The sequence below is a fragment of the Manis javanica genome, chromosome 2 (genome assembly GCF_040802235.1).
Source record: "Manis javanica isolate MJ-LG chromosome 2, MJ_LKY, whole genome shotgun sequence".
In the NCBI taxonomy this organism is placed as follows: domain Eukaryota; kingdom Metazoa; phylum Chordata; class Mammalia; order Pholidota; family Manidae; genus Manis; species Manis javanica.
Window position 1 is genome coordinate 198,194,956 of NC_133157.1, and position 13,844 is coordinate 198,208,799.

Consider the following 13,844-nt stretch of genomic DNA (forward strand, 5'->3'; position numbering starts at 1 on the left):
GCTCCTTTTAAGTGATTATGCTGTGTCTACAGAGGATTTTTGAAAGAACTACTATAAATTCTGTGACCACCACAATAAACTGTGGTTGATTTCTTAAAAATACATTTTAGTTTGTACTTATTACAACAAAATTAAAGAAAAACTTATTATTTTTCTTAACATTAAATCAGTAAATAGAATAGTAAAAAGACATAAGCCTATGTCTCAGATCCAAATTGTTTACAAGAACAGAAAGCCTTGAAGCTTGGAAGATTTTAATCAAGACTTCCATTAACCCCCTACCAATATCCCAGGGACTGTAGGAATTTTAAACAAAAGGGAAAGCAATGCTTTTAAAACAACTTAATGTAATATGGTATTAAAATATGTAACAGTTTTAGCCATTAAACAACAGGTGACACATTGCAGGCAAGGATTTCTCTTTCTTCTTCTTAATGACAAAATAAGACATTAAATAGGACAATAGTATGAGCCAATGGATTAAATCTAAGAGAAACAATTAGTTTATAAATAAGCACATCAATACATAACACTAAAATATATTTTACAGTTACAAATATACACAATGAATCAATCAAATTGGTATAGGACATTACATATAGCACATATTTTTGAATGGGTATTCAAGAATATTTTTCACTTATAGTTCTTTTGATCATATGCATATAATGGCCCTACATAGTTATTTTTTATTATGTTTGAATAAAAAGTATAATTTACATGTAGTATATTTATATAAAACATTGTATGTTTAAAAAACTTTCTAAAGCTTGTACTAATTAAATAAAGTATTAAATTGTTACCTCAGACTGTGATTTAAATATCCAACTGTGCTCTAAAACTTACTCTTCCCTTAGGGTTTAACATGTAAAAATAAGATTCTTGGGCCATGCACGTTTCTGCAAATTTCTGAATCCTATCAATTAACAAAAGAATTTGCCGTACACAGAGGGCTTTAAATTTTATCTCATGAATATCAAAATAGTAACTTCCACTCTAGATGGGGGTCTATCCACTACACTACTTTTTTAAGCTGGCATAACAAAGCTTACTTATACTTGGATTCTCTTTAGACCTGTGCCCTTTGATTTCCCTCAGGCTTTCCAAACACCAAAGTTCTTTTTTATTTGTTACTTGTATTCCAGTAATTTCCTGTCCCATCCATCCCCATCTATTCAAACTGCAACCCCTTTCAAGAACCAACTGATGAGCGATCTCTTCCAGGAAGCCTTCCCTGATGGCTGAATTAAGAAGGGGCCATTTCCTACTATAAAAAAATTAAATAAAACAACATATGTTGTTTGTTTTGCTCAATGGCATTTGACACTCTTTTCCTTATACTATAATCATTTTTCTGAACATTATCTCCCCTACGGGTTTGCCAATGACTTAAAGAATCAGTGTCCATAGCTATGCCTGTCCTACAAAGCTTTCAATATAAATTCAGCTATAAGATGATCATCAATTAATGTAGAAATGAATCCAACTCTTCTATTCCCTATAAGAGATGTAGTTTCCTGCTATTTGATATTTTCATCTGAATATCCTGTAAATTTTGTAGGCATAAGACTGGCTAGTTATTTTATACTCTAGAGTTTTGCTACTGGCACTACCATTCATCAAAAATCAATTTGTAAACAAAGTGAACTTTAAAGCCAGATGACATGGACATTATCTTGCTTGACTCAGTCACTAGCTGGGGGACTTTGGGCAAGTGACTTAGTATCTTTGAGACTCTACTTCCTCTGTAAAAGAAGTTAAAGATAGCATTTAGGTCATGGAGCTATTTTGAAGATGAAATGAATTACTATGAATGAAGAGCATAGCCTGTCCCACAGTTAGCGATGATCAAATGTTAGTGATTAGTCTACTCCTCTAGTCACCCCAAGCTCAAACTCAACTCCTGACTCAATCATAACTTTCTACTTCTTGGTCACCCATATGTATAAACTTTGCTAACTCTTGAAGATTCTACATCTAGCATATCTATGGAAATTGTGTCTCATTTTCACTATCCTTGTATAGACTTTTGTTAACACTCACAGGGTGAGGGATTCGCCTACTAATTAATCTCCCTTATCTCAGTTCTGTCCACCTACCCACCCCACCCCCTGTCAGGCCATCCTATGTAAAATTCCATATTAACCTTATTAAAGGTTTGATCAAGTTATCAGTGGCTCCAAATCCTGTGACAGGTTCCCTATTTCCTTCTGAAATTAACAAAATTTTTCAAATAAGTATTTAAGTATTTCAAACAAGTATTTAAGTATTTCCTAACTATATGTCAAGTCTTAGCTCCCAGAACTATACTGCACATCCAGCTTTTCTGTATCTATGTCCTACAAAATGCCGTAAATAACCTCCCATTGTTCTCTCTAAAAAGCCTGCCCTCCATGCTGTCATATCCACTTGTTGAAAACCTAGTGTTTTTTTTGAAAACCAGTTCACAAAACTCTTTATGACAACTATCTTTGGTCACTGAACTGAATGTGATCTGTTCCCCTTGAAACACCCAAAGACCTCTGCTCCCCTCTCTCCTTACACCTTTTATGGAATTCTTCTCTGTATTACAGCTGTCTGTATATGTCTTATCACCTATACATGATTGTGTATTACTTGAAGTCAGGAATGCTGACTTACTCATATTTATATCCTTTAGAGGGTCTTTCATGGTTCCTGAAATCTAGTAGATGCTTGATTGTTATTCATTAGACAAGAAAAGTTAGAGATCAATATATCAGGGAATGATCTTACAAAGTTATCTTTCATTTTGGATTTTCTATCTCATTCAATTCTCAGAATAAATTAGTTTGGTCTATCACATGTTGGTTCTTTGAAAATAAATCCTGCTTCCGGATGAATGTTAGCATATTTAAATTTAAACATAACCAAATAAGCACTCAAATCTCCCAAACAAAAGGGTATTGGGTTGAAATTTTGTTAACTACAAATACAGCTAGTCTCTAGTCTTATGAAAGGACTTAGCATGAAAGAGTAAGATACTTGGAAAAGCAAATGTAAAGATTGGGAGTTTAGAATGGTTTTCTATACTTCTTTTTAACACCTGACTTTCATTCTTAGATTACAATAAATTACGTAAATGACCTTGAGTGAATTAAAATAAATTCAAATATTTCAAAATAAAATTTGTGTACCAAATACTGCACTGACTAGCTATTGGTATCCACTTTATGTGATCACCAAAGCATATTAACTTTAGGAATCTTTTTAGATATATATAAATCCCTTTATGTATGTGTGTGTGTATATATAATATTTAACATGTATATTACATATACTATTTTATGGTTTTATATATTTTAATAAATAATAAGATACACTGTGTTATATAACTTACTATTATATATAGTTATATAAACTCTCTAAATACATGTATGTATTTACCTTGTAAGACTCATTTCAGTACATTATATTATTTAAATACTCTGAATCTCAAGGTGACTAAGGAATCTTTCAACTGTAGAAGTGAAATAGATATCTGACTCTTTGTTGGTCTTCAGAAATGCACCTTATTCAAACTACCATATTAACCTTTTTCCCTATAATAACATTTAAAGAAAATGTCAGCATTTCTATTTTTTTAGCTACCACTATGAGGCAATTCTAACTAAAGAAAGTCAAAAACGATACCATTTTCTTGTTTCCCAAGAGTTTATAAACATAGCCTGGTGAAGTGACTTATACTTGACAATAAACTCTGCGGCTGTATCATTCCATAGAGGAACCTGATTATAAGGAAACCAATTCTAACAAGTTAAAGTCTCAAGCAAGATACAATTCTACAACTACAAGGATATTCAATATATCAATATTATAGTAGCAGAAATTGGAAATAAATTAAACACCCAACAACATGGAATCAATAATCATCTTTTCTAGTACAACTAGTATAACATAAAATACTATGAAGTCAATAAATGCAATGGAGAAGAATATACACCAATATGGGGAACATTTTATAATTTTTTATAAAGTAAAATTGAAGGCTATTTAATAAACACATGAATTTATGTTTGTATGTGTATGTCTGTGTGTGACAGTATATGTACCCAGAAAGGCATGCCTTAAAATGCTGAGTAGTCATTTTCTTCTTGTTGCTTATTTACATTTTTTACAACATCTATAATAAAAATACATATTTTAATGGGAAAGAAAATGCCAAGAGATACTAATTTAACATCCTTTTCTCTTTTTGTAGACTCCATTTCTTTCTCCGTTTCATCCCCAGCTTCACCCTAGAGGCCACCTCCTTTCCTGGAACCCAAAAGAACTGAGTGTAAATATGGTCAGTTTGATCCCGACCACCCATGCTGCAAATAATTCATATAGGAATAATGAGATATTAACTCTGAAAGAACATAAAGAATCTAAGATAAGTTTATGGTTTTAAAATTCCAGTGGGACGGAACTGAATTATTCACATCCATTAAATAGAATTTGAATGATTCACAGCCAATTTTATTTTTATAATTGTAATGAAACAGCTGGGATTAGCGTCTATTCATGGACTCATAAGAAATTTGCACCCCACCTACTAAAATTAGTTTCTGCATCCAAAATTCTGATTTGAACATCTGACTGTGAACAAAACAGGCATCATTGCTCAATGCCAAGAAACTGAGGAAAAGCATGTCATATTCTCACCAGAATTATTTTATTTCTCATTGTGCATACTTCCCTTTATCATCATTCATTAGCAGCTTGTTAATACCATGAGTCTTTGAAACAAAATTATTTTCAAAGAATGAGCTTTCTTGTCTGAGATAAATTCAAAGAATATAAATGTTGAAGATTTCAAACTGTATTGTGACAGTGTTTTATAACTTACAGATTCTCAGCCTGTGGAGGGAAATCTGATTTAAGAACTTGTACATCAAATATGTGACATCTCTGTGGACACCAGAAGAACTGAGTCTAAAATATAAGAGATTTGTCTTAGAGCTGCTTCACCACATTTACAGATCTGAATGTTTTATAGAAAACTAACTTGGTCCTAGAATTTGCAGTGTTAAAGCAATGTGAGCAACTGTATACTTCAATCTGTATAATTTTCCAAAGGAAACAGCGCATAAGGATTGAATGACTCACCCAGGGTCACACGGCTAGTTAGTCACAAAGTAAGCCTAGAACACAAAGCCTCCTTTCCTCCAATCCAGTACTCTTTCCACTACGTCACAAGGGAAGAGTAAAAAGAAAACATGAAATATCATTTTACCGGAAAATAAAAATCCAGTCAAGCCTGAATCACAGCCACAGACAGCCTATTAAAAGTGGGACACACCCACCTCCAAACCCAGCTCAACCTCAAGGGCTGCGCAGACTACTCAAGAATAATTAGGATATGTTTCAGAGTCCTCAGAAATGCTTAAATCACAAGTGAATTTGAGGCAAGCTCTGAATTTTAATTTGATTTCTAAAACCATCCTATGTTTTATATATATATATATATATATATAAATATAAGAATATATATGTATATATATATTCTTACAGCATAAAGTCTTGACAGGTATATTAACTGGATAATGAATTGGAAGAGCACACTCTGCCCATCTAGAAAATCCACATCTTTAAAACCTCCAACTTTCTTCAAATAAGTTATGTAATTCAGGCAAAGCAGACAGATTTTCTTGAATTATCAAGACATTTTTAGGTTGTAAATTCTTCTTAGGGCATTAAGAGGAATTAAATAAGGCAAATGGTTATCTCCTAAAATATGGCCAGCATTGTTTTAATTGTACCATGCTTTGCCAAGCATATATGCTTCTACAAAGTTAGAAGGAAAAAAAGCATTTTCATTTTTTAATGTACCAAAGGAGAAATTTTTGAAGTCCCACATTGAGTCTTTTTTTTAAAAAAAAAAGACGCAAATTACCTTTTAGTAAGTAAATAGCTCTCTCAGATGTAAGGTTTGAGCACTTTTAGATTCCCATATATATAGCTTGACTGAAGCTGCATATATAAGTAACATCATAGGTGGTTTTCATAAATGTTGCTAACTAGTCAGAATGGCCTGAGATTGTATTTTTAGCATACAACAAGCACAAACTCAATGTTACATTGAGAAAGTATTTTTGTCCCTTTAATGCTTTATTAAGAAATTAAAGAAAAACACTTTCGAATGAAATCAATATAAATATTTCACAAAAACAAATGGAGATCTTTAGATCCCATATTTTAAAGGAAAAAAAATCAGGTTCTTCTCTTGTACCCTTCTTCAAAGCCCATACCATTACCTACCGAATTTAACACATTCATTCCCCACCCAGTAAGGTAAAAACTTTAAAACTGGTTGATAAATTGTGAAGGGCAGCAAAAACACGGTCCATGGAGCAAAATAAAACAAAAGAAACAGAGAGAAAAAGACAAGGCTATATAATTTGCCTGCTTTCACTTAAGACATATGACTCAACTCTGCTTAAGAAAACGGGCCCTGCTTGAAAATAAGTTTCTGTATGGAATAAAACCTATGCTACATATGCAATGTAAGCTCAAGTAAGTACATCACACCATATACCTGGCTATTGGGCATTTCCCACACAACGTGATAAGAAGTAGTTTTTAAAGATTATCATTTGCTTTTTTCTTAATTATCTGCATTCATCAATCAATAAATCAATTTACAGTTTAACAGTTAATCCTTAAGTATTTTTAGGGTATTATTCTCCAAGCGTTATTTATGAGCAAATTTATTTTGTATCTTACAATCCTAAAAACAACCCCTCTCTCTAGGTGATGGTCATTTGTTATCAGTCATGTATCTTTTCATTTAAATAACTGGAATTACAAGAAATTATCCTCAGGAAATGATAAAACAATAAAAAGATAGGTACAGGGAGGTTCATTAAAGTTTTTTTACACTAAAAATGGGAAGTCACCTTATGTTCATCAATATGGGATTTGTTAGTATATTATGACATAGCTGTTTCATGGTATAATGTGGAGTTACTAAAACAAATACTGCAGGTTATATTTGTTGATGGGAAAGATGTGCACAATATATTGTTAAGTAAAAAAGGTTATAAGAGAATGAGGCACACGATCCTATAAGTGAATAAAATTTTTATCTGTACCTATATAAAGAATAAATTAAACACGAAAATATGAATAGAAAAATGAGTTGTAATTTATGAGTGGTTCTCACTTTCTTTACAGTTTTCTGTGTTACTTAACTTTTCTGATAAGCAGGTATAACTTGCACAATATTCAAAAAGCAGTTTTTCTGTTTTGTACATAAAACATACACAAGAGATATGTTTAGATGAAAACAAAATTACTCTGAAAATAGAAAGTCACCCAAGCATTTCTTAACAAATTATCGAGAGTCAAAGGAGGCTGACAATGGTTAAGAACATAGACGGGAGTCTAATAAACAGTGTTAGAATTGCAACTCTGCCATTACAAGCAGTGTGACCTTTAATTATTTAATCTCTCTACCTCAGTTTCCTCATCTGAATAAAAGGGACAATTATAGCTTCAACCTCAAAGGGTTTGGTGAGGTTGAAAGGAGTTAATCCAGTAATAAACTAATGGGGAAGCAGTAAACTTTTAAGCCTAGAAACTTAACTGCTAAACTATTTGGCAATGAATTATAAATATCCATCTATTTTAACCAAATACTTTATTTTTGAATACTTTCATGTGCAATTGTTCTAAAGTAGTTTCAGCAGATTAATTTCTCATCAGGAAACTCAAACTGGACAGTTCAAGGTGTTCTTGGGTTTTTCAGCAAATTATTGGCTAAACTCAGGAAGTTAATTTCCTGAGAACAGAATATTTAATGGCACATGTATCTACCAAGACTTCTTTTCATGATTTAGTCTAAGCCCTGAATACCAAATTGTAAACAAAATGTAACACTACAGGCAAATGCAATTCAATAAATCACACTGTCATGGACCTTATCACTTTCTTTGAATGGTATTTTGCTTATCAAAAATCAATTTTGAAAATCAATTTGTATCCAGATTTTCATAAAAGTTTGACTCATAATCACTACCCATCTTTTAAAAAGTATTTGTAAAATTATAAAGTATCTTTTGCCTTTTAAACTATGTATCTACAAGCCTTAGCCTTTTCTGGTTAATCATAATATTATAGATAAGTAAATTTCCAGAGTATAAAATGGTTCATCCCTTTCATAATTAATATGCTCCAATTAAATCTTCTAAATTCAGAAATTATCTTTTTAAAGAGACAAGTTAGCATGTAAAATTATGTGTGAGAGCTATTTGATCATTCTGACATGAATAATGATAACAAATACTCAATTTATCACATCACAAGCATCCCATATTTACAAAAGATTCCTTCTTTGCCTTACACCTAACAACTGATAACAACATAAAATATGCCTTCAGATAAACTGCTTGGATTTTTTTCCAAAGTCAAGTCATATTCCAGGTTCTATTTTACTTGTAAATTGTAGTTAATTTTAAATTCCTATAAATGAAAATGTTGCTTCACCAAAACAAACAGGTTCTTCAAAGTTCGTGAAACTATCTGCATCTCCTTGAACAAATAATGCGACGAGATGTAGCATTACCCTGCTCACCAAGCTTCCTTGAGTTAATGGTAGAACATTCCAGTAATCAGTGTCCTTATCTGTAAGTACTTAATGAAAGTTCTCTAACAGAGTCAAAGAGAAGGGAGAGGAAAAGAATATGACAGTAGAAACAATATTCATGTTTTTAGAGGGAGCATGTAACAAAATGCACAAAAACCTAAGATTAAAAAAATGTCCTGGCATTTTAGGTAATCAACATTTCTGTTAAATCCATCTATTAGACTAGATTTTGTCAGAAAAATACCAGATTTACATCAAAGATGTGTAGCTCATGGCTGACACACTTTTGAATGATTCTGCATCTGTGCTCCTGAAACTTGGGCCACCTTCTGTGCCCTCTTCACTTCCAACATCTAAGAATGCTCAACAATGGGTTCCTTTTGGGGCCCTGTTATCTCCTGACTCATGTAGTCTGTGAGAAAAAGGAAACCAAGCGAAAGATAGCTATACAGGAAGTAATTAACAGATACTGGGCTGAAGGATACCATTTCACAGCAACTACAAACTTACAGTGCAGTTCACTAAAAGATACATCTGCTTCCTCTGCCTTAGAAACCTGGGCCAGCAGAGCTCTGCCAGACTTCACAAAAAGCTAGGTTACAAAAAAGAAAACAAAAATGTGCTGTTGCAAAATACTAGAGCCAGTGGAGCTGCCTTATAAAAAAGGAAATTAGAATAATAGAAAATTCCATTGGTCAAACCAATAAAACCAAATTTCAAATGGTTTTAGTTGTAATCTACTCTCAAAACTGGTGTATCAATGTAAAAGATGAATGACCAATGAAGGAAAAAAAAAACAAGCTAAAAATTGTTTTATGTACTAAAAACAATTAAAATGGTCATGTTCACTAATACAATAACTAAGTCAATGAGTGGATTGTATTTTTTAAGTAAATGTATGATACAGTTAAACTTAAATCATACCCTTTTCTAATAGGTGACAACAGAAATATATCTCTACAGGGCAGAAGCATAGAGATGTGAAAGCCTTGTTAATCTCTGGATATAGTAAATGGATTTTAATATTTTATTCTTAGGCAAATCAAATTTCCACTGCTATCTAAAAAGAAACTTTATCAACACAGCCCCAAAACTACTGTTCATAACCAATGATTACTGAGGTCTGTACTTCCCATTTTTCCTGGCATAGTCTACTCTCTTTGGTATTTGATATATGCATATATAAAAAATTCAAATGGGGTCAGGAAAATGGTTACGTGCATAAGCACGTTAAGACAATACCACCTATGATAACTGAAGGACTGCTTTTATTTTCATTAAACATGAAGCAAAACAATAAAAATCAGACTTTTCACTTGAGATTATCTTTAGTTAGAAAGAAGTTCCTGCGATCTTCTGTCAGGGATTGTAAAGGCATTCAACACTGTCGCTGGTTTGAACGTCTGTTTGGCTGCCAATGGACTGTCCCCAAAAGAACATTTTTGCATCTCAATAGACTGCCCGGTATCAACAATCTTTAAACTATAAATTTAACACTGCTAAAGAAAGGAGGAAATAACATCCACTTTGTACTCTCTTGGTGTCACATTTACAAAGCAAACAAATCATCATACCGGTTTGCACTTATCTAGAACCCTGCATCTGACAATCTCAAACGGCCTGGCAAACGTTAATTAACTAAGCTGCCCAGCACTCCTGTGAGGACGGCAGGCATTATGAGCCTCTCTAAAAGAGAGATGAACAGAGATCCTGGGAGGCCTTTCCTTTGACAGTCAAAGGCTCAACTTGGAACTCAACTCCCAGAACTTGAAACTCTATTCCCACAGACCATGGCTGAACATCCCTACCAAAGTAAGCAGTGCAAAACGAATATGTTGAAACAGACAACTTTCCTAAATGAATTTACACAGCAAACTAAAATCAACCTCAGAAGAGATTTATTTTTCCCCTAGATGCGTGAAGTGAATGGACTGATCACTAAGGTGTTTGAGCCTATAGAAAATTACTGACTATGCCAGATTTATTAACAATAACATGGAGTAGTTTACCTGAATGCTGATTTGCTTTACACTCCCCCTACAGTTACCAACTGAATTAAACCATACTTCTGTATTTCACTGAACAAAAATGTGTTTAATATTGATAAAATCTTTGTGAAATTTAATGACAAATTTTTGTTCCGATTAATGTGGTCATCAGTTAAGACAAATCTTTCTATGTTACAATATCCAATCTAAAAAGTCAATTACAAGAATGAAATCTAGAATTTCTTATCCAGGAAACAGTAAGACTAATACAGTTGCCATCTGTATGAATCTATTTACAAAATAAATAAATAAATAAATACCTTTGTGTAAATATACCTTATAAAGGAAATTGGTCAGAAGAGGGTACATGACTGTACTGAGTTCTGACTACACTACGTTGCTTAGTTTAAAATGGGAAAGAAGTATCTACTTAAATATATATAACCAGTTAACTTTTGCTTTTAGCATAGGTAATGTTTAATACATTAAGTGTTTTGCAGAGTTTAAATGAAATTTTAAGTTTAAACGAAAACACTGCATTTTCAAAACATTTTCACATGATTATTCATATTTATCAAAGCTACTCTGGAAGTTTTAAAAGAGCAACAATGTTTTCATATAAATTTGTACTATTTCTAGCAAATAGTCTAAAGGTTTTAATATTTCTTCTTACTCATAAAAGACAAAAACCCAATGATTTTACAGAAGTATTGTATAGTTTATACATAACAAAAACCTAATTTTCAAAAACCAATTTACAAGATAACGCTTATGTTAGTGATCCCTCTGCCATATTCAAATCACAATGGTCAACACATATTACAAATACAATTAAAGAATTTTATAACAAACTCAATTCCATACTAGTGACAATGGAAAATATAAAAACATTCACTACCTGAAAATATACATGAATGATCTGCTATTGAACACTAAACTAAAAGCTGATCTATGCAAAAAGAAAAAAGGGAAAAAACAATAGAAATGAAGAAAACTAATGAAGAGAATATTTCAAAATTTTAGCTTTTCTCTGTGATCTTCTATTTCCTTCCTCACTTCAGAGCCAAATTTCACAACTAACACAAGTTAAAAACATGTATCAGAAAGATCGGTGTTCTGAAAGCAATATTATAATTATGTGCTTTATGACATGAACCTAACTACATTCAACCTATTCTTTAAAGAGTTTCCATTACTTATCAGCATAGTGTTGAACTGTTTTAAATTAACATTTTCTGCTGGCAAATTTTCCATACTTAATTCTTGATACCACTTTGTGCAGTAGTGAAAGTTGATAGTCAAGTTTTTACTTTTAGTATTAGAAACAATCTGTATAAATATATTTATAAATATACTTGCTCTGCTGTTAGATTTTATGTACTATTTAATTTAAAAAATCACTTGTAACTTACTTTCCTTTTTTAAATTGCTCACTATTTCTGAATAAACATGCCAAACAGCAATGTAATTTCAAGTTCCATTCTACTACTTAAAGGCAAATATGAATATTACATTCATATAATTCTATAGGTAGGTATATATTTACAGACAACTGTATTTTCATAGGAAACATATTGTTTGAACAATAAAACATTTGCATTATTTCTACTACATATTTATAAATTTTTACAGGACCCCTTCACTACTAACTACACTTCTACAGCTACAAAATTAAAGCACATTGTTTTTGTTTTTAGTAAACATGACAGTGATATTCTGCTGGGCTTCCCCATACCAATGGCAGAGGGAGACCTGAGAAGTATGTATTTAGTATGATAACTTAGCAATAGTACCACCAAAGTAGAATCCTTGTCAAATTCACAATCAGAATACACTCTGCTTCTTAATTCTTGTTTTTTCTTTTTTTTATTTTATTTTCCTTTTTTTTTTAGTTTTATTTTTTCTTAATTCTTTTAGATGTCTTAAAAAGCTGATTCAGCTGATATGTGCCCACTACAAATGTTTAATCCAATTAATAAACTAAGTATGCCATAAATTAAATCAGCTATACTTCCCTATTCCAAATACCCAATAAAATTGGTGATTCCCAAAGCACTATTAAAGTACAATAAAAATGTAAATTTTAAGGAATTACATTTTACTAAAATCACAGAAGGACCCAAAACTCTACTACCATACACATTTAGTCAGCTCTCGAAATTTAGGAGATGATAGCCTTTAAGGATCACAGATCATACCGTTAAGAATCTGACTCTGTAGAACATGGGTAAGTCGCCCCTCACGGAAGATTCCCTGCCTCAGCAGCTAATGTGGGGGAACTGAAAAGACAGTTGCAATGATGCAAGAGAAACTTGAAGTCAGGGGATTAGGAAGTGGATGAATTGAAAAACACAATTTTTTAGAAAAGTATTTTCATCCCAGCTTGCTCGAAGAATGTTAACTGTCATGCTCAGGTTTTAGACTTCACTGTATAATAAATTATTTATCATTCCAAATTCCTAGTGTATATAAATAGTGGCAGCAGAGGTAATACTCCAACAACAGTCTAAGAGAGTCAAACCATCTGGTACCCATGAAGATGTCATAGATGAAGACAATTATAAGTGGGGAAAAAAAAAGGGTGGAGATCTCTAGTGATACAGAGGGAAGGCACCCAGGTATAACACATTCTTAAGATGCAATATGAAATTTAAACAATGTAGGACATTTCACTCCTGCCTTATAACCAGAACAACCTTGGCATACTAAGAAAATAATGAGCATTTACGATTATAAAAATGTAGCTCCACATATATTTATCTGAAAGAGCTCCCTGAATTGAACACCCTTTTAAAGGGCACAGAAATAATTTCTCTTCATTCCAAAGTTACTTATTATAAACTTGCTTCTTCCCTGCAGGAAGGATTCTTTGTTTCTTGGTGTACAGGGGGCATTCAAGCCCTTCTCTTAGCTCCAGGGCATGACTGCACACTGGAAAGGTAACAGCTTTTATAATTAACTGTGCATTTAATAAGGGGCATTTCTCAACTTCACTAGGGAATACCTGAGAAGCACAGATAGGCTTCAGAGAATCTGCAGGAAATGAAAGCAGAGTAGCCAAGCAGATACTGGAAAGAACTTTTCTCCACAGAATACAACCAGAAGGACTTCAGTAGTCTCTGACCTGCAGGGTCAAAGCATTGGGCTGGCTGAACTGTATTTCCTAACTGGCTCATTTGTAAAGGTTAGCTAGTTTCTGACCCTATCTCCTATTCACGAACAAAGCTTTGAAATTGTCCAGAAAGCTCAAAACTTTCACAGAGTCAAGG

The 13,844-nt window shown here is 32.6% G+C and overlaps 1 protein-coding gene across 10 annotated transcripts in view; it reads right to left on the minus strand.

Moving 5' to 3' along the window:
* TRPS1 (transcriptional repressor GATA binding 1) overlaps positions 1–13,844 on the minus strand; it is a 237,187-nt gene that overhangs the window by 144,390 nt on the left and 78,953 nt on the right. The gene's annotated exons all lie outside the window — the stretch shown is intronic.